General features: G+C 47.0%; 13 non-coding genes and 1 pseudogene across 13 annotated transcripts; all 14 read left to right on the plus strand.

Moving 5' to 3' along the window:
- Positions 1-930: 930 nt before the first annotated feature.
- Positions 931-1,121, plus strand: LOC121006617. Its single transcript, XR_005780345.1, has one exon. It is a non-coding gene; the product is annotated as a U2 spliceosomal RNA (small nuclear RNA).
- A 1,033-nt stretch (positions 1,122-2,154) lies between these two features.
- LOC121006629 lies at positions 2,155-2,345 on the plus strand. Its single transcript, XR_005780346.1, has one exon. It is a non-coding gene; the product is annotated as a U2 spliceosomal RNA (small nuclear RNA).
- A 1,033-nt stretch (positions 2,346-3,378) lies between these two features.
- LOC121006640 lies at positions 3,379-3,569 on the plus strand. The gene has a single exon (XR_005780347.1). It is a non-coding gene; the product is annotated as a U2 spliceosomal RNA (small nuclear RNA).
- Positions 3,570-4,603: 1,034 nt separating this feature from the next.
- LOC121006651 lies at positions 4,604-4,794 on the plus strand. Its single transcript, XR_005780349.1, has one exon. It is a non-coding gene; the product is annotated as a U2 spliceosomal RNA (small nuclear RNA).
- A 1,033-nt stretch (positions 4,795-5,827) lies between these two features.
- On the plus strand, positions 5,828-6,018 carry LOC121006663. The gene has a single exon (XR_005780351.1). It is a non-coding gene; the product is annotated as a U2 spliceosomal RNA (small nuclear RNA).
- Positions 6,019-7,051: 1,033 nt separating this feature from the next.
- Positions 7,052-7,242, plus strand: LOC121006675. Its single transcript, XR_005780358.1, has one exon. It is a non-coding gene; the product is annotated as a U2 spliceosomal RNA (small nuclear RNA).
- Positions 7,243-8,275: 1,033 nt separating this feature from the next.
- LOC121006686 lies at positions 8,276-8,466 on the plus strand. The gene has a single exon (XR_005780369.1). It is a non-coding gene; the product is annotated as a U2 spliceosomal RNA (small nuclear RNA).
- A 1,034-nt stretch (positions 8,467-9,500) lies between these two features.
- Positions 9,501-9,691, plus strand: LOC121006698. The gene has a single exon (XR_005780380.1). It is a non-coding gene; the product is annotated as a U2 spliceosomal RNA (small nuclear RNA).
- A 1,034-nt stretch (positions 9,692-10,725) lies between these two features.
- On the plus strand, positions 10,726-10,916 carry LOC121006168. The gene has a single exon (XR_005780035.1). It is a non-coding gene; the product is annotated as a U2 spliceosomal RNA (small nuclear RNA).
- Positions 10,917-11,951: 1,035 nt separating this feature from the next.
- LOC121006179 lies at positions 11,952-12,142 on the plus strand. The gene has a single exon (XR_005780046.1). It is a non-coding gene; the product is annotated as a U2 spliceosomal RNA (small nuclear RNA).
- A 1,033-nt stretch (positions 12,143-13,175) lies between these two features.
- On the plus strand, positions 13,176-13,366 carry LOC121006190. Its single transcript, XR_005780055.1, has one exon. It is a non-coding gene; the product is annotated as a U2 spliceosomal RNA (small nuclear RNA).
- Positions 13,367-14,402: 1,036 nt separating this feature from the next.
- Positions 14,403-14,593, plus strand: LOC121006196. The gene has a single exon (XR_005780061.1). It is a non-coding gene; the product is annotated as a U2 spliceosomal RNA (small nuclear RNA).
- A 1,036-nt stretch (positions 14,594-15,629) lies between these two features.
- LOC121006197 lies at positions 15,630-15,820 on the plus strand. Its single transcript, XR_005780062.1, has one exon. It is a non-coding gene; the product is annotated as a U2 spliceosomal RNA (small nuclear RNA).
- Positions 15,821-16,853: 1,033 nt separating this feature from the next.
- LOC121006600 lies at positions 16,854-16,944 on the plus strand (annotated as a pseudogene).
- The last annotated feature ends 2,484 nt before the right edge of the window (positions 16,945-19,428 follow it).

Here is a 19,428-nt window from a genome sequence, read left to right on the forward strand (position 1 = left end):
CCTCTGTCTGCCCAGTCAGTGCAGTGTTGCTTTTTGCATATAATACCTGCATCTAGTCTGTCAATCTCCTAATTGCATCAGCTGTCGGTTGTTTCCAGCACCAAGCAACCCATTCAGCCCCAGTGTCGTCACACACACCCTGGATCCAATTAAGACTGATGATTGGTTAATTGGCTTATCACCTGAATGAATTGTTTGGACCTCCCCTCCTCCACGTTTGATTTGGGCCTGTTGTGCACACCTCGGAGGGTTGCTGAGTCGTCTCTGGCAGGCAATTGACCCTTTTTTGTATCAAGTTGGCTGGATGTAACCATTTAGCTTTTGCAGTGCTTCAATAAATGAGTAAAGTTTGCCTGTGTCTCCCTCTTGTGGATCTTTTGAACTGGATTACTTAGTGGCTAAAAAGTAGCCCAGCACTTCCTATGCAGCTGGACCTACCTTGTCTGTTCAATGGACGGAACACTGCGCGTGTCACAAGAGCCTTGTCAGGTCAAGAGGTCAAAGAGGTCAAGTAAGGTCAGCTATTGGATGACATCACAAGGGCCCTGATGGAACACTCAACAATGGTGCCGTGACATCACAATCAACAATGGTTATCCTTTTTTTTTTTTTTTTTTTTTTTTTTCCTTTCACTCACTACTATTCCTATCATGCTTTCTGCTTGGCGTGCTTTGGCACCGCACCAGGAATTTCGTGCGAAGAAAAGGCGTGTCCAAAAGTCGCGTGTGGGCGGAGCTATGCAGATAGCAAACACGAAAAGAAGCATGCTGGTGTGACTTCTGTGCGTAGGACGCGCGTGAACGTTTTCCCCGGTTTGTGAGAGAAAGAAGCCTCCCGGACTGTGTATTGGGCTGGGGACAGTAGTCTATTGCCTTCATTAGTGCTCTGCATTGGGGACCATCGGCCTGTACTGCGAACCCTTTTCAGGTTATCGCTTCTCGGCCTTTTGGCTAAGATCAAGTGTAGTATCTGTTCTTATCAGTTTAATATCTGATACGTCCCCTATCTGGGGACCATATATTAAATGGATTTTTCGAACAGGGAGATGGAAAAAGAGCTTGCTCTGTCCACTCCACGCATTGACCTGGTATTGCAGTACCTCCAGGACCGGTGCACCCCTTCTAATCCAGTATGAAAAAACAGAATGAAATTGAAATGGATTGCAAGCATCATCCTTCCAGCCAAGCAAGTGGAAAGTTGTGTGTGTCGTGCCTCCTTCAGCTTCTCCTCTGTCTGCCCAGTCAGTGCAGTGTTGCTTTTTGCATATAATACCTGCATCTAGTCTGTCAATCTCCTAATTGCATCAGCTGTCGGTTGTTTCCAGCACCAAGCAACCCATTCAGCCCCAGTGTCGTCACACACACCCTGGATCCAATTAAGACTGATGATTGGTTAATTGGCTTATCACCTGAATGAATTGTTTGGACCTCCCCTCCTCCACGTTTGATTTGGGCCTGTTGTGCACACCTCGGAGGGTTGCTGAGTCGTCTCTGGCAGGCAATTGACCCTTTTTTGTATCAAGTTGGCTGGATGTAACCATTTAGCTTTTGCAGTGCTTCAATAAATGAGTAAAGTTTGCCTGTGTCTCCCTCTTGTGGATCTTTTGAACTGGATTACTTAGTGGCTAAAAAGTAGCCCAGCACTTCCTATGCAGCTGGACCTACCTTGTCTGTTCAATGGACGGAACACTGCGCGTGTCACAAGAGCCTTGTCAGGTCAAGAGGTCAAAGAGGTCAAGTAAGGTCAGCTATTGGATGACATCACAAGGGCCCTGATGGAACACTCAACAATGGTGCCGTGACATCACAATCAACAATGGTTATCCTTTTTTTTTTTTTTTTTTTTTTTTCCTTTCACTCACTACTATTCCTATCATGCTTTCTGCTTGGCGTGCTTTGGCACCGCACCAGGAATTTCGTGCGAAGAAAAGGCGTGTCCAAAAGTCGCGTGTGGGCGGAGCTATGCAGATAGCAAACACGAAAAGAAGCATGCTGGTGTGACTTCTGTGCGTAGGACGCGCGTGAACGTTTTCCCCGGTTTGTGAGAGAAAGAAGCCTCCCGGACTGTGTATTGGGCTGGGGACAGTAGTCTATTGCCTTCATTAGTGCTCTGCATTGGGGACCATCGGCCTGTACTGCGAACCCTTTTCAGGTTATCGCTTCTCGGCCTTTTGGCTAAGATCAAGTGTAGTATCTGTTCTTATCAGTTTAATATCTGATACGTCCCCTATCTGGGGACCATATATTAAATGGATTTTTCGAACAGGGAGATGGAAAAAGAGCTTGCTCTGTCCACTCCACGCATTGACCTGGTATTGCAGTACCTCCAGGACCGGTGCACCCCTTCTAATCCAGTATGAAAAAACAGAATGAAATTGAAATGGATTGCAAGCATCATCCTTCCAGCCAAGCAAGTGGAAAGTTGTGTGTGTCGTGCCTCCTTCAGCTTCTCCTCTGTCTGCCCAGTCAGTGCAGTGTTGCTTTTTGCATATAATACCTGCATCTAGTCTGTCAATCTCCTAATTGCATCAGCTGTCGGTTGTTTCCAGCACCAAGCAACCCATTCAGCCCCAGTGTCGTCACACACACCCTGGATCCAATTAAGACTGATGATTGGTTAATTGGCTTATCACCTGAATGAATTGTTTGGACCTCCCCTCCTCCACGTTTGATTTGGGCCTGTTGTGCACACCTCGGAGGGTTGCTGAGTCGTCTCTGGCAGGCAATTGACCCTTTTTTGTATCAAGTTGGCTGGATGTAACCATTTAGCTTTTGCAGTGCTTCAATAAATGAGTAAAGTTTGCCTGTGTCTCCCTCTTGTGGATCTTTTGAACTGGATTACTTAGTGGCTAAAAAGTAGCCCAGCACTTCCTATGCAGCTGGACCTACCTTGTCTGTTCAATGGACGGAACACTGCGCGTGTCACAAGAGCCTTGTCAGGTCAAGAGGTCAAAGAGGTCAAGTAAGGTCAGCTATTGGATGACATCACAAGGGCCCTGATGGAACACTCAACAATGGTGCCGTGACATCACAATCAACAATGGTTATCCTTTTTTTTTTTTTTTTTTTTTTTTCCTTTCACTCACTACTATTCCTATCATGCTTTCTGCTTGGCGTGCTTTGGCACCGCACCAGGAATTTCGTGCGAAGAAAAGGCGTGTCCAAAAGTCGCGTGTGGGCGGAGCTATGCAGATAGCAAACACGAAAAGAAGCATGCTGGTGTGACTTCTGTGCGTAGGACGCGCGTGAACGTTTTCCCCGGTTTGTGAGAGAAAGAAGCCTCCCGGACTGTGTATTGGGCTGGGGACAGTAGTCTATTGCCTTCATTAGTGCTCTGCATTGGGGACCATCGGCCTGTACTGCGAACCCTTTTCAGGTTATCGCTTCTCGGCCTTTTGGCTAAGATCAAGTGTAGTATCTGTTCTTATCAGTTTAATATCTGATACGTCCCCTATCTGGGGACCATATATTAAATGGATTTTTCGAACAGGGAGATGGAAAAAGAGCTTGCTCTGTCCACTCCACGCATTGACCTGGTATTGCAGTACCTCCAGGACCGGTGCACCCCTTCTAATCCAGTATGAAAAAACAGAATGAAATTGAAATGGATTGCAAGCATCATCCTTCCAGCCAAGCAAGTGGAAAGTTGTGTGTGTCGTGCCTCCTTCAGCTTCTCCTCTGTCTGCCCAGTCAGTGCAGTGTTGCTTTTTGCATATAATACCTGCATCTAGTCTGTCAATCTCCTAATTGCATCAGCTGTCGGTTGTTTCCAGCACCAAGCAACCCATTCAGCCCCAGTGTCGTCACACACACCCTGGATCCAATTAAGACTGATGATTGGTTAATTGGCTTATCACCTGAATGAATTGTTTGGACCTCCCCTCCTCCACGTTTGATTTGGGCCTGTTGTGCACACCTCGGAGGGTTGCTGAGTCGTCTCTGGCAGGCAATTGACCCTTTTTTGTATCAAGTTGGCTGGATGTAACCATTTAGCTTTTGCAGTGCTTCAATAAATGAGTAAAGTTTGCCTGTGTCTCCCTCTTGTGGATCTTTTGAACTGGATTACTTAGTGGCTAAAAAGTAGCCCAGCACTTCCTATGCAGCTGGACCTACCTTGTCTGTTCAATGGACGGAACACTGCGCGTGTCACAAGAGCCTTGTCAGGTCAAGAGGTCAAAGAGGTCAAGTAAGGTCAGCTATTGGATGACATCACAAGGGCCCTGATGGAACACTCAACAATGGTGCCGTGACATCACAATCAACAATGGTTATCCTTTTTTTTTTTTTTTTTTTTTTTTTCCTTTCACTCACTACTATTCCTATCATGCTTTCTGCTTGGCGTGCTTTGGCACCGCACCAGGAATTTCGTGCGAAGAAAAGGCGTGTCCAAAAGTCGCGTGTGGGCGGAGCTATGCAGATAGCAAACACGAAAAGAAGCATGCTGGTGTGACTTCTGTGCGTAGGACGCGCGTGAACGTTTTCCCCGGTTTGTGAGAGAAAGAAGCCTCCCGGACTGTGTATTGGGCTGGGGACAGTAGTCTATTGCCTTCATTAGTGCTCTGCATTGGGGACCATCGGCCTGTACTGCGAACCCTTTTCAGGTTATCGCTTCTCGGCCTTTTGGCTAAGATCAAGTGTAGTATCTGTTCTTATCAGTTTAATATCTGATACGTCCCCTATCTGGGGACCATATATTAAATGGATTTTTCGAACAGGGAGATGGAAAAAGAGCTTGCTCTGTCCACTCCACGCATTGACCTGGTATTGCAGTACCTCCAGGACCGGTGCACCCCTTCTAATCCAGTATGAAAAAACAGAATGAAATTGAAATGGATTGCAAGCATCATCCTTCCAGCCAAGCAAGTGGAAAGTTGTGTGTGTCGTGCCTCCTTCAGCTTCTCCTCTGTCTGCCCAGTCAGTGCAGTGTTGCTTTTTGCATATAATACCTGCATCTAGTCTGTCAATCTCCTAATTGCATCAGCTGTCGGTTGTTTCCAGCACCAAGCAACCCATTCAGCCCCAGTGTCGTCACACACACCCTGGATCCAATTAAGACTGATGATTGGTTAATTGGCTTATCACCTGAATGAATTGTTTGGACCTCCCCTCCTCCACGTTTGATTTGGGCCTGTTGTGCACACCTCGGAGGGTTGCTGAGTCGTCTCTGGCAGGCAATTGACCCTTTTTTGTATCAAGTTGGCTGGATGTAACCATTTAGCTTTTGCAGTGCTTCAATAAATGAGTAAAGTTTGCCTGTGTCTCCCTCTTGTGGATCTTTTGAACTGGATTACTTAGTGGCTAAAAAGTAGCCCAGCACTTCCTATGCAGCTGGACCTACCTTGTCTGTTCAATGGACGGAACACTGCGCGTGTCACAAGAGCCTTGTCAGGTCAAGAGGTCAAAGAGGTCAAGTAAGGTCAGCTATTGGATGACATCACAAGGGCCCTGATGGAACACTCAACAATGGTGCCGTGACATCACAATCAACAATGGTTATCCTTTTTTTTTTTTTTTTTTTTTTTTCCTTTCACTCACTACTATTCCTATCATGCTTTCTGCTTGGCGTGCTTTGGCACCGCACCAGGAATTTCGTGCGAAGAAAAGGCGTGTCCAAAAGTCGCGTGTGGGCGGAGCTATGCAGATAGCAAACACGAAAAGAAGCATGCTGGTGTGACTTCTGTGCGTAGGACGCGCGTGAACGTTTTCCCCGGTTTGTGAGAGAAAGAAGCCTCCCGGACTGTGTATTGGGCTGGGGACAGTAGTCTATTGCCTTCATTAGTGCTCTGCATTGGGGACCATCGGCCTGTACTGCGAACCCTTTTCAGGTTATCGCTTCTCGGCCTTTTGGCTAAGATCAAGTGTAGTATCTGTTCTTATCAGTTTAATATCTGATACGTCCCCTATCTGGGGACCATATATTAAATGGATTTTTCGAACAGGGAGATGGAAAAAGAGCTTGCTCTGTCCACTCCACGCATTGACCTGGTATTGCAGTACCTCCAGGACCGGTGCACCCCTTCTAATCCAGTATGAAAAAACAGAATGAAATTGAAATGGATTGCAAGCATCATCCTTCCAGCCAAGCAAGTGGAAAGTTGTGTGTGTCGTGCCTCCTTCAGCTTCTCCTCTGTCTGCCCAGTCAGTGCAGTGTTGCTTTTTGCATATAATACCTGCATCTAGTCTGTCAATCTCCTAATTGCATCAGCTGTCGGTTGTTTCCAGCACCAAGCAACCCATTCAGCCCCAGTGTCGTCACACACACCCTGGATCCAATTAAGACTGATGATTGGTTAATTGGCTTATCACCTGAATGAATTGTTTGGACCTCCCCTCCTCCACGTTTGATTTGGGCCTGTTGTGCACACCTCGGAGGGTTGCTGAGTCGTCTCTGGCAGGCAATTGACCCTTTTTTGTATCAAGTTGGCTGGATGTAACCATTTAGCTTTTGCAGTGCTTCAATAAATGAGTAAAGTTTGCCTGTGTCTCCCTCTTGTGGATCTTTTGAACTGGATTACTTAGTGGCTAAAAAGTAGCCCAGCACTTCCTATGCAGCTGGACCTACCTTGTCTGTTCAATGGACGGAACACTGCGCGTGTCACAAGAGCCTTGTCAGGTCAAGAGGTCAAAGAGGTCAAGTAAGGTCAGCTATTGGATGACATCACAAGGGCCCTGATGGAACACTCAACAATGGTGCCGTGACATCACAATCAACAATGGTTATCCTTTTTTTTTTTTTTTTTTTTTTTTCCTTTCACTCACTACTATTCCTATCATGCTTTCTGCTTGGCGTGCTTTGGCACCGCACCAGGAATTTCGTGCGAAGAAAAGGCGTGTCCAAAAGTCGCGTGTGGGCGGAGCTATGCAGATAGCAAACACGAAAAGAAGCATGCTGGTGTGACTTCTGTGCGTAGGACGCGCGTGAACGTTTTCCCCGGTTTGTGAGAGAAAGAAGCCTCCCGGACTGTGTATTGGGCTGGGGACAGTAGTCTATTGCCTTCATTAGTGCTCTGCATTGGGGACCATCGGCCTGTACTGCGAACCCTTTTCAGGTTATCGCTTCTCGGCCTTTTGGCTAAGATCAAGTGTAGTATCTGTTCTTATCAGTTTAATATCTGATACGTCCCCTATCTGGGGACCATATATTAAATGGATTTTTCGAACAGGGAGATGGAAAAAGAGCTTGCTCTGTCCACTCCACGCATTGACCTGGTATTGCAGTACCTCCAGGACCGGTGCACCCCTTCTAATCCAGTATGAAAAAACAGAATGAAATTGAAATGGATTGCAAGCATCATCCTTCCAGCCAAGCAAGTGGAAAGTTGTGTGTGTCGTGCCTCCTTCAGCTTCTCCTCTGTCTGCCCAGTCAGTGCAGTGTTGCTTTTTGCATATAATACCTGCATCTAGTCTGTCAATCTCCTAATTGCATCAGCTGTCGGTTGTTTCCAGCACCAAGCAACCCATTCAGCCCCAGTGTCGTCACACACACCCTGGATCCAATTAAGACTGATGATTGGTTAATTGGCTTATCACCTGAATGAATTGTTTGGACCTCCCCTCCTCCACGTTTGATTTGGGCCTGTTGTGCACACCTCGGAGGGTTGCTGAGTCGTCTCTGGCAGGCAATTGACCCTTTTTTGTATCAAGTTGGCTGGATGTAACCATTTAGCTTTTGCAGTGCTTCAATAAATGAGTAAAGTTTGCCTGTGTCTCCCTCTTGTGGATCTTTTGAACTGGATTACTTAGTGGCTAAAAAGTAGCCCAGCACTTCCTATGCAGCTGGACCTACCTTGTCTGTTCAATGGACGGAACACTGCGCGTGTCACAAGAGCCTTGTCAGGTCAAGAGGTCAAAGAGGTCAAGTAAGGTCAGCTATTGGATGACATCACAAGGGCCCTGATGGAACACTCAACAATGGTGCCGTGACATCACAATCAACAATGGTTATCCTTTTTTTTTTTTTTTTTTTTTTTTCCTTTCACTCACTACTATTCCTATCATGCTTTCTGCTTGGCGTGCTTTGGCACCGCACCAGGAATTTCGTGCGAAGAAAAGGCGTGTCCAAAAGTCGCGTGTGGGCGGAGCTATGCAGATAGCAAACACGAAAAGAAGCATGCTGGTGTGACTTCTGTGCGTAGGACGCGCGTGAACGTTTTCCCCGGTTTGTGAGAGAAAGAAGCCTCCCGGACTGTGTATTGGGCTGGGGACAGTAGTCTATTGCCTTCATTAGTGCTCTGCATTGGGGACCATCGGCCTGTACTGCGAACCCTTTTCAGGTTATCGCTTCTCGGCCTTTTGGCTAAGATCAAGTGTAGTATCTGTTCTTATCAGTTTAATATCTGATACGTCCCCTATCTGGGGACCATATATTAAATGGATTTTTCGAACAGGGAGATGGAAAAAGAGCTTGCTCTGTCCACTCCACGCATTGACCTGGTATTGCAGTACCTCCAGGACCGGTGCACCCCTTCTAATCCAGTATGAAAAAACAGAATGAAATTGAAATGGATTGCAAGCATCATCCTTCCAGCCAAGCAAGTGGAAAGTTGTGTGTGTCGTGCCTCCTTCAGCTTCTCCTCTGTCTGCCCAGTCAGTGCAGTGTTGCTTTTTGCATATAATACCTGCATCTAGTCTGTCAATCTCCTAATTGCATCAGCTGTCGGTTGTTTCCAGCACCAAGCAACCCATTCAGCCCCAGTGTCGTCACACACACCCTGGATCCAATTAAGACTGATGATTGGTTAATTGGCTTATCACCTGAATGAATTGTTTGGACCTCCCCTCCTCCACGTTTGATTTGGGCCTGTTGTGCACACCTCGGAGGGTTGCTGAGTCGTCTCTGGCAGGCAATTGACCCTTTTTTGTATCAAGTTGGCTGGATGTAACCATTTAGCTTTTGCAGTGCTTCAATAAATGAGTAAAGTTTGCCTGTGTCTCCCTCTTGTGGATCTTTTGAACTGGATTACTTAGTGGCTAAAAAGTAGCCCAGCACTTCCTATGCAGCTGGACCTACCTTGTCTGTTCAATGGACGGAACACTGCGCGTGTCACAAGAGCCTTGTCAGGTCAAGAGGTCAAAGAGGTCAAGTAAGGTCAGCTATTGGATGACATCACAAGGGCCCTGATGGAACACTCAACAATGGTGCCGTGACATCACAATCAACAATGGTTATCCTTTTTTTTTTTTTTTTTTTTTTTTTCCTTTCACTCACTACTATTCCTATCATGCTTTCTGCTTGGCGTGCTTTGGCACCGCACCAGGAATTTCGTGCGAAGAAAAGGCGTGTCCAAAAGTCGCGTGTGGGCGGAGCTATGCAGATAGCAAACACGAAAAGAAGCATGCTGGTGTGACTTCTGTGCGTAGGACGCGCGTGAACGTTTTCCCCGGTTTGTGAGAGAAAGAAGCCTCCCGGACTGTGTATTGGGCTGGGGACAGTAGTCTATTGCCTTCATTAGTGCTCTGCATTGGGGACCATCGGCCTGTACTGCGAACCCTTTTCAGGTTATCGCTTCTCGGCCTTTTGGCTAAGATCAAGTGTAGTATCTGTTCTTATCAGTTTAATATCTGATACGTCCCCTATCTGGGGACCATATATTAAATGGATTTTTCGAACAGGGAGATGGAAAAAGAGCTTGCTCTGTCCACTCCACGCATTGACCTGGTATTGCAGTACCTCCAGGACCGGTGCACCCCTTCTAATCCAGTATGAAAAAACAGAATGAAATTGAAATGGATTGCAAGCATCATCCTTCCAGCCAAGCAAGTGGAAAGTTGTGTGTGTCGTGCCTCCTTCAGCTTCTCCTCTGTCTGCCCAGTCAGTGCAGTGTTGCTTTTTGCATATAATACCTGCATCTAGTCTGTCAATCTCCTAATTGCATCAGCTGTCGGTTGTTTCCAGCACCAAGCAACCCATTCAGCCCCAGTGTCGTCACACACACCCTGGATCCAATTAAGACTGATGATTGGTTAATTGGCTTATCACCTGAATGAATTGTTTGGACCTCCCCTCCTCCACGTTTGATTTGGGCCTGTTGTGCACACCTCGGAGGGTTGCTGAGTCGTCTCTGGCAGGCAATTGACCCTTTTTTGTATCAAGTTGGCTGGATGTAACCATTTAGCTTTTGCAGTGCTTCAATAAATGAGTAAAGTTTGCCTGTGTCTCCCTCTTGTGGATCTTTTGAACTGGATTACTTAGTGGCTAAAAAGTAGCCCAGCACTTCCTATGCAGCTGGACCTACCTTGTCTGTTCAATGGACGGAACACTGCGCGTGTCACAAGAGCCTTGTCAGGTCAAGAGGTCAAAGAGGTCAAGTAAGGTCAGCTATTGGATGACATCACAAGGGCCCTGATGGAACACTCAACAATGGTGCCGTGACATCACAATCAACAATGGTTATCCTTTTTTTTTTTTTTTTTTTTTTTTTCCTTTCACTCACTACTATTCCTATCATGCTTTCTGCTTGGCGTGCTTTGGCACCGCACCAGGAATTTCGTGCGAAGAAAAGGCGTGTCCAAAAGTCGCGTGTGGGCGGAGCTATGCAGATAGCAAACACGAAAAGAAGCATGCTGGTGTGACTTCTGTGCGTAGGACGCGCGTGAACGTTTTCCCCGGTTTGTGAGAGAAAGAAGCCTCCCGGACTGTGTATTGGGCTGGGGACAGTAGTCTATTGCCTTCATTAGTGCTCTGCATTGGGGACCATCGGCCTGTACTGCGAACCCTTTTCAGGTTATCGCTTCTCGGCCTTTTGGCTAAGATCAAGTGTAGTATCTGTTCTTATCAGTTTAATATCTGATACGTCCCCTATCTGGGGACCATATATTAAATGGATTTTTCGAACAGGGAGATGGAAAAAGAGCTTGCTCTGTCCACTCCACGCATTGACCTGGTATTGCAGTACCTCCAGGACCGGTGCACCCCTTCTAATCCAGTATGAAAAAACAGAATGAAATTGAAATGGATTGCAAGCATCATCCTTCCAGCCAAGCAAGTGGAAAGTTGTGTGTGTCGTGCCTCCTTCAGCTTCTCCTCTGTCTGCCCAGTCAGTGCAGTGTTGCTTTTTGCATATAATACCTGCATCTAGTCTGTCAATCTCCTAATTGCATCAGCTGTCGGTTGTTTCCAGCACCAAGCAACCCATTCAGCCCCAGTGTCGTCACACACACCCTGGATCCAATTAAGACTGATGATTGGTTAATTGGCTTATCACCTGAATGAATTGTTTGGACCTCCCCTCCTCCACGTTTGATTTGGGCCTGTTGTGCACACCTCGGAGGGTTGCTGAGTCGTCTCTGGCAGGCAATTGACCCTTTTTTGTATCAAGTTGGCTGGATGTAACCATTTAGCTTTTGCAGTGCTTCAATAAATGAGTAAAGTTTGCCTGTGTCTCCCTCTTGTGGATCTTTTGAACTGGATTACTTAGTGGCTAAAAAGTAGCCCAGCACTTCCTATGCAGCTGGACCTACCTTGTCTGTTCAATGGACGGAACACTGCGCGTGTCACAAGAGCCTTGTCAGGTCAAGAGGTCAAAGAGGTCAAGTAAGGTCAGCTATTGGATGACATCACAAGGGCCCTGATGGAACACTCAACAATGGTGCCGTGACATCACAATCAACAATGGTTATCCTTTTTTTTTTTTTTTTTTTTTTTTTTCCTTTCACTCACTACTATTCCTATCATGCTTTCTGCTTGGCGTGCTTTGGCACCGCACCAGGAATTTCGTGCGAAGAAAAGGCGTGTCCAAAAGTCGCGTGTGGGCGGAGCTATGCAGATAGCAAACACGAAAAGAAGCATGCTGGTGTGACTTCTGTGCGTAGGACGCGCGTGAACGTTTTCCCCGGTTTGTGAGAGAAAGAAGCCTCCCGGACTGTGTATTGGGCTGGGGACAGTAGTCTATTGCCTTCATTAGTGCTCTGCATTGGGGACCATCGGCCTGTACTGCGAACCCTTTTCAGGTTATCGCTTCTCGGCCTTTTGGCTAAGATCAAGTGTAGTATCTGTTCTTATCAGTTTAATATCTGATACGTCCCCTATCTGGGGACCATATATTAAATGGATTTTTCGAACAGGGAGATGGAAAAAGAGCTTGCTCTGTCCACTCCACGCATTGACCTGGTATTGCAGTACCTCCAGGACCGGTGCACCCCTTCTAATCCAGTATGAAAAAACAGAATGAAATTGAAATGGATTGCAAGCATCATCCTTCCAGCCAAGCAAGTGGAAAGTTGTGTGTGTCGTGCCTCCTTCAGCTTCTCCTCTGTCTGCCCAGTCAGTGCAGTGTTGCTTTTTGCATATAATACCTGCATCTAGTCTGTCAATCTCCTAATTGCATCAGCTGTCGGTTGTTTCCAGCACCAAGCAACCCATTCAGCCCCAGTGTCGTCACACACACCCTGGATCCAATTAAGACTGATGATTGGTTAATTGGCTTATCACCTGAATGAATTGTTTGGACCTCCCCTCCTCCACGTTTGATTTGGGCCTGTTGTGCACACCTCGGAGGGTTGCTGAGTCGTCTCTGGCAGGCAATTGACCCTTTTTTGTATCAAGTTGGCTGGATGTAACCATTTAGCTTTTGCAGTGCTTCAATAAATGAGTAAAGTTTGCCTGTGTCTCCCTCTTGTGGATCTTTTGAACTGGATTACTTAGTGGCTAAAAAGTAGCCCAGCACTTCCTATGCAGCTGGACCTACCTTGTCTGTTCAATGGACGGAACACTGCGCGTGTCACAAGAGCCTTGTCAGGTCAAGAGGTCAAAGAGGTCAAGTAAGGTCAGCTATTGGATGACATCACAAGGGCCCTGATGGAACACTCAACAATGGTGCCGTGACATCACAATCAACAATGGTTATCCTTTTTTTTTTTTTTTTTTTTTTTTCCTTTCACTCACTACTATTCCTATCATGCTTTCTGCTTGGCGTGCTTTGGCACCGCACCAGGAATTTCGTGCGAAGAAAAGGCGTGTCCAAAAGTCGCGTGTGGGCGGAGCTATGCAGATAGCAAACACGAAAAGAAGCATGCTGGTGTGACTTCTGTGCGTAGGACGCGCGTGAACGTTTTCCCCGGTTTGTGAGAGAAAGAAGCCTCCCGGACTGTGTATTGGGCTGGGGACAGTAGTCTATTGCCTTCATTAGTGCTCTGCATTGGGGACCATCGGCCTGTACTGCGAACCCTTTTCAGGTTATCGCTTCTCGGCCTTTTGGCTAAGATCAAGTGTAGTATCTGTTCTTATCAGTTTAATATCTGATACGTCCCCTATCTGGGGACCATATATTAAATGGATTTTTCGAACAGGGAGATGGAAAAAGAGCTTGCTCTGTCCACTCCACGCATTGACCTGGTATTGCAGTACCTCCAGGACCGGTGCACCCCTTCTAATCCAGTATGAAAAAACAGAATGAAATTGAAATGGATTGCAAGCATCATCCTTCCAGCCAAGCAAGTGGAAAGTTGTGTGTGTCGTGCCTCCTTCAGCTTCTCCTCTGTCTGCCCAGTCAGTGCAGTGTTGCTTTTTGCATATAATACCTGCATCTAGTCTGTCAATCTCCTAATTGCATCAGCTGTCGGTTGTTTCCAGCACCAAGCAACCCATTCAGCCCCAGTGTCGTCACACACACCCTGGATCCAATTAAGACTGATGATTGGTTAATTGGCTTATCACCTGAATGAATTGTTTGGACCTCCCCTCCTCCACGTTTGATTTGGGCCTGTTGTGCACACCTCGGAGGGTTGCTGAGTCGTCTCTGGCAGGCAATTGACCCTTTTTTGTATCAAGTTGGCTGGATGTAACCATTTAGCTTTTGCAGTGCTTCAATAAATGAGTAAAGTTTGCCTGTGTCTCCCTCTTGTGGATCTTTTGAACTGGATTACTTAGTGGCTAAAAAGTAGCCCAGCACTTCCTATGCAGCTGGACCTACCTTGTCTGTTCAATGGACGGAACACTGCGCGTGTCACAAGAGCCTTGTCAGGTCAAGAGGTCAAAGAGGTCAAGTAAGGTCAGCTATTGGATGACATCACAAGGGCCCTGATGGAACACTCAACAATGGTGCCGTGACATCACAATCAACAATGGTTATCCTTTTTTTTTTTTTTTTTTTTTTTTTTTCCTTTCACTCACTACTATTCCTATCATGCTTTCTGCTTGGCGTGCTTTGGCACCGCACCAGGAATTTCGTGCGAAGAAAAGGCGTGTCCAAAAGTCGCGTGTGGGCGGAGCTATGCAGATAGCAAACACGAAAAGAAGCATGCTGGTGTGACTTCTGTGCGTAGGACGCGCGTGAACGTTTTCCCCGGTTTGTGAGAGAAAGAAGCCTCCCGGACTGTGTATTGGGCTGGGGACAGTAGTCTATTGCCTTCATTAGTGCTCTGCATTGGGGACCATCGGCCTGTACTGCGAACCCTTTTCAGGTTATCGCTTCTCGGCCTTTTGGCTAAGATCAAGTGTAGTATCTGTTCTTATCAGTTTAATATCTGATACGTCCCCTATCTGGGGACCATATATTAAATGGATTTTTCGAACAGGGAGATGGAAAAAGAGCTTGCTCTGTCCACTCCACGCATTGACCTGGTATTGCAGTACCTCCAGGACCGGTGCACCCCTTCTAATCCAGTATGAAAAAACAGAATGAAATTGAAATGGATTGCAAGCATCATCCTTCCAGCCAAGCAAGTGGAAAGTTGTGTGTGTCGTGCCTCCTTCAGCTTCTCCTCTGTCTGCCCAGTCAGTGCAGTGTTGCTTTTTGCATATAATACCTGCATCTAGTCTGTCAATCTCCTAATTGCATCAGCTGTCGGTTGTTTCCAGCACCAAGCAACCCATTCAGCCCCAGTGTCGTCACACACACCCTGGATCCAATTAAGACTGATGATTGGTTAATTGGCTTATCACCTGAATGAATTGTTTGGACCTCCCCTCCTCCACGTTTGATTTGGGCCTGTTGTGCACACCTCGGAGGGTTGCTGAGTCGTCTCTGGCAGGCAATTGACCCTTTTTTGTATCAAGTTGGCTGGATGTAACCATTTAGCTTTTGCAGTGCTTCAATAAATGAGTAAAGTTTGCCTGTGTCTCCCTCTTGTGGATCTTTTGAACTGGATTACTTAGTGGCTAAAAAGTAGCCCAGCACTTCCTATGCAGCTGGACCTACCTTGTCTGTTCAATGGACGGAACACTGCGCGTGTCACAAGAGCCTTGTCAGGTCAAGAGGTCAAAGAGGTCAAGTAAGGTCAGCTATTGGATGACATCACAAGGGCCCTGATGGAACACTCAACAATGGTGCCGTGACATCACAATCAACAATGGTTATCCTTTTTTTTTTTTTTTTTTTTTTTTTTTCCTTTCACTCACTACTATTCCTATCATGCTTTCTGCTTGGCGTGCTTTGGCACCGCACCAGGAATTTCGTGCGAAGAAAAGGCGTGTCCAAAAGTCGCGTGTGGGCGGAGCTATGCAGATAGCAAACACGAAAAGAAGCATGCTGGTGTGACTTCTGTGCGTAGGACGCGCGTGAACGTTTTCCCCGGTTTGTGAGAGAAAGAAGCCTCCCGGACTGTGTATTGGGCTGGGGACAGTAGTCTATTGCCTTCATTAGTGCTCTGCATTGGGGACCATCGGCCTGTACTGCGAACCCTTTTCAGGTTATCGCTTCTCGGCCTTTTGGCTAAGATCAAGTGTAGTATCTGTTCTTATCAGTTTAATATCTGATACGTCCCCTATCTGGGGACCATATATTAAATGGATTTTTCGAACAGGGAGATGGAAAAAGAGCTTGCTCTGTCCACTCCACGCATTGACCTGGTATTGCAGTACCTCCAGGACCGGTGCACCCCTTCTAATCCAGTATGAAAAAACAGAATGAAATTGAAATGGATTGCAAGCATCATCCTTCCAGCCAAGCAAGTGGAAAGTTGTGTGTGTCGTGCCTCCTTCAGCTTCTCCTCTGTCTGCCCAGTCAGTGCAGTGTTGCTTTTTGCATATAATACCTGCATCTAGTCTGTCAATCTCCTAATTGCATCAGCTGTCGGTTGTTTCCAGCACCAAGCAACCCATTCAGCCCCAGTGTCGTCACACACACCCTGGATCCAATTAAGACTGATGATTGGTTAATTGGCTTATCACCTGAATGAATTGTTTGGACCTCCCCTCCTCCACGTTTGATTTGGGCCTGTTGTGCACACCTCGGAGGGTTGCTGAGTCGTCTCTGGCAGGCAATTGACCCTTTTTTGTATCAAGTTGGCTGGATGTAACCATTTAGCTTTTGCAGTGCTTCAATAAATGAGTAAAGTTTGCCTGTGTCTCCCTCTTGTGGATCTTTTGAACTGGATTACTTAGTGGCTAAAAAGTAGCCCAGCACTTCCTATGCAGCTGGACCTACCTTGTCTGTTCAATGGACGGAACACTGCGCGTGTCACAAGAGCCTTGTCAGGTCAAGAGGTCAAAGAGGTCAAGTAAGGTCAGCTATTGGATGACATCACAAGGGCCCTGATGGAACACTCAACAATGGTGCCGTGACATCACAATCAACAATGGTTATCCTTTTTTTTTTTTTTTTTTTTTTTTCCTTTCACTCACTACTATTCCTATCATGCTTTCTGCTTGGCGTGCTTTGGCACCGCACCAGGAATTTCGTGCGAAGAAAAGGCGTGTCCAAAAGTCGCGTGTGGGCGGAGCTATGCAGATAGCAAACACGAAAAGAAGCATGCTGGTGTGACTTCTGTGCGTAGGACGCGCGTGAACGTTTTCCCCGGTTTGTGAGAGAAAGAAGCCTCCCGGACTGTGTATTGGGCTGGGGACAGTAGTCTATTGCCTTCATTAGTGCTCTGCATTGGGGACCATCGGCCTGTACTGCGAACCCTTTTCAGGTTATCGCTTCTCGGCCTTTTGGCTAAGATCAAGTGTAGTATCTTCGGTGCTGCACTTGTTTCTGCGTCAGAAGGTAGGACCCGGGTACCCTCTCTCTCGGCCTGGGGGGATCGTTCAGGTTTATAGCCTGGACTTCACCCCCCTGCTGCTATTGGGAGAGAGGCTTAGTCCCGGGGACGTCGAGTTGCGATCCCCCGAACCTCTGTGAGTCCCAGGACTCGCAGGGGAGCATTTTTACTTTGTCCTTAGAGACAAGCGCCTAGTTCCATCTATGGCAGACGACCCGGGAGGAGGAGGTGACGAGGTCGATGGAGGAGGAGGAGGAGTCGGAGGAGCCGGAGGAGTCGGAGGAGCCGGAGGAGTCGGAGGAATCGGAGGAGTCGGAGGAGTCGGAGGAGGCGGAGGAACCGGAAGAGCCGGAGAAATCGATGATGATGGATTTGTTACAGTGGGAAAGAAAAAGAGTGGCGGAGCTTTAAAGAAGAATTCAAAGGATGACGATACCAGAAGGAAGGAGGAGGCTAAGAAAAATGGATCCCGAGGCGGAACAGAAGAATTGAAAGAAAATATACCACGGAAAGAAGAAGATGACGAGCACCAGATCCCGGACTATGCAAAAATCAAAGATACCGTCCGTTTATACGTCTCTGAGGGTAAAAAAGAAAAATATAATTTGTTGTATTTGGTAGAGAAAGTCCTGTATGGCGTGTTTGGCGTGCAGAAACATGAGATCTTGGCCATACAGGACTACCCGAAGAGACGTGTATACGATGTGACCTTTTCCCAAAACGGTATTTTTAAAAGTTTTTTAGCAAAGGTTCCACAATGCATAAATGATGAGAGAATGCGAGGTCTTAAAATTTACGAGCACGAAATTGATGAAACTTTTACTGTTGTCATAAAAATGTATTCGCCATTCGCCAATCTTAATATTATCACTGCATTTTTATCCCAATATTTTAAGAAAATCGTTTCAGTCACGAAAATTTTAAATACCGCCGGGATCTGGACGTCAAAGTGGCTTTTTAAAGTTATTGGTAACCGTGATCCCAATCATCCAGGAGGTCTCATCTTACCCCCAGCACGTTTTAAACTGGGGGACATGGTAGGTGACATGTTTTTTTCTAATATGCCACCTTTCTGCAGGCTTTGTAAGAGGTATGGGCACTACAATAATGACTGTACGAGTACATGCAGGAATTGCGGCAGCACTGAGCATGACACCCGAGAGTGCGCCGCAGGGAAAAGGTGTTATGCGTGTACTCGTACAGGTCACCTCTCACGAGATTGCCCTTTTAGGAAATCCGAGGCACAGCCAGGGCAGCAGAAGCAGCCAGAGAGACAGAAGGAAGCGGAAAAGCATGAACAAGCCAAACCACAGCCCCAAGGAGAGGAGCAGGAACGTATGGATACCACGAGCGGACCCCCCCAGCCTGGGGAGCCGAAGGAAAAACGGAATAAGAGGAAGTCCAGTGATCAGCGGACGAGTAAGCCCCCTCCAGAGATGGAGACTGGGGGTGGATCGAATGATGCTGATCCGCCTGGCCCGCACTCGGTCCCTGGGCACACTCCAGAAGATCCGGGTGGAGCCGCGGCGTCCAAAAAGAGGAGGGACCTAACACCGGTGGCGGGAAGCCAAGGGGGGATGCCAACTGGGGGACCAGTGGCGGATCCCGGAGGCAGCCAACCAGGTCCTTCCTCTCACCTGAGTGGTGACACTGAGTGTACGGTCACTACGGTGCCGGAAACCGTCCTCAGTGGGCCCTCTGCCCCGGAACGGGAGAGGGTTGGCGCTGCGGCTCTGAGACCTGAAGCCGTATATAATAGCCCGGCATGGCAGATGTCAATGGAGTGCATGCTAATGGGAGCGGGGGGTCTGCTGAGCGATGGTAGCTCCTCTCCTGCAGTATCCGAGCGTTCAATAACATCTGGGGCGCTTGGTGGTGAAGAAAGCGGCGGAGAACTCTCTGAGCTTGCTGATGCTGTCTGAACTGTGCCAAGGTAAGACAACAAACTCCCTTTTTAATCTTTTATTATGGCTATTTTAAAAGGCATTTCCCTGAACACCAGAAGCGTGCATTCAAGAACTAGACGAATTGCACTTTTTAACTATCTGTCTATTTTATCAGCTTCGGTGTTCTTTTTACAAGAGTGCTGCATCCCCCACAGTCAGAATTATAGGAAATATAAAAATGACTGGAGACTCGGACCTTCCGTTTGGTCCGGGTCAAACAAGAATAAGTCGGGGGGTGTAGCTATTTTATTTAAGGGAAATGTCTTAATAGATCATATTAACGAGATTTTACCGGGGAGGATTTTATTGGTCAAAGCTTTTATTGATGGTTTTAGATGGCAGTTTTTAAATTTTTATGGTTTTACTGATAAAAAAGAGAGAGCAGAAATGCTTGAAATTTTACCTTTTTTTATCAATGATTCAGAGCCTTTGATTTTAGCAGGAGATTTTAATTGCATTTTAAGGGGTGAACGCCGGTTCTCTAACGCAGTGAGCAGGAACTATGACAGATCCTCCTCTCTGCTCAAAAATATTGTCATAGATTTCAAGCTCACTGACGTTTT

The sequence above is a fragment of the Bufo bufo genome, chromosome 6 (assembly GCF_905171765.1).
Source record: "Bufo bufo chromosome 6, aBufBuf1.1, whole genome shotgun sequence".
In the NCBI taxonomy this organism is placed as follows: domain Eukaryota; kingdom Metazoa; phylum Chordata; class Amphibia; order Anura; family Bufonidae; genus Bufo; species Bufo bufo.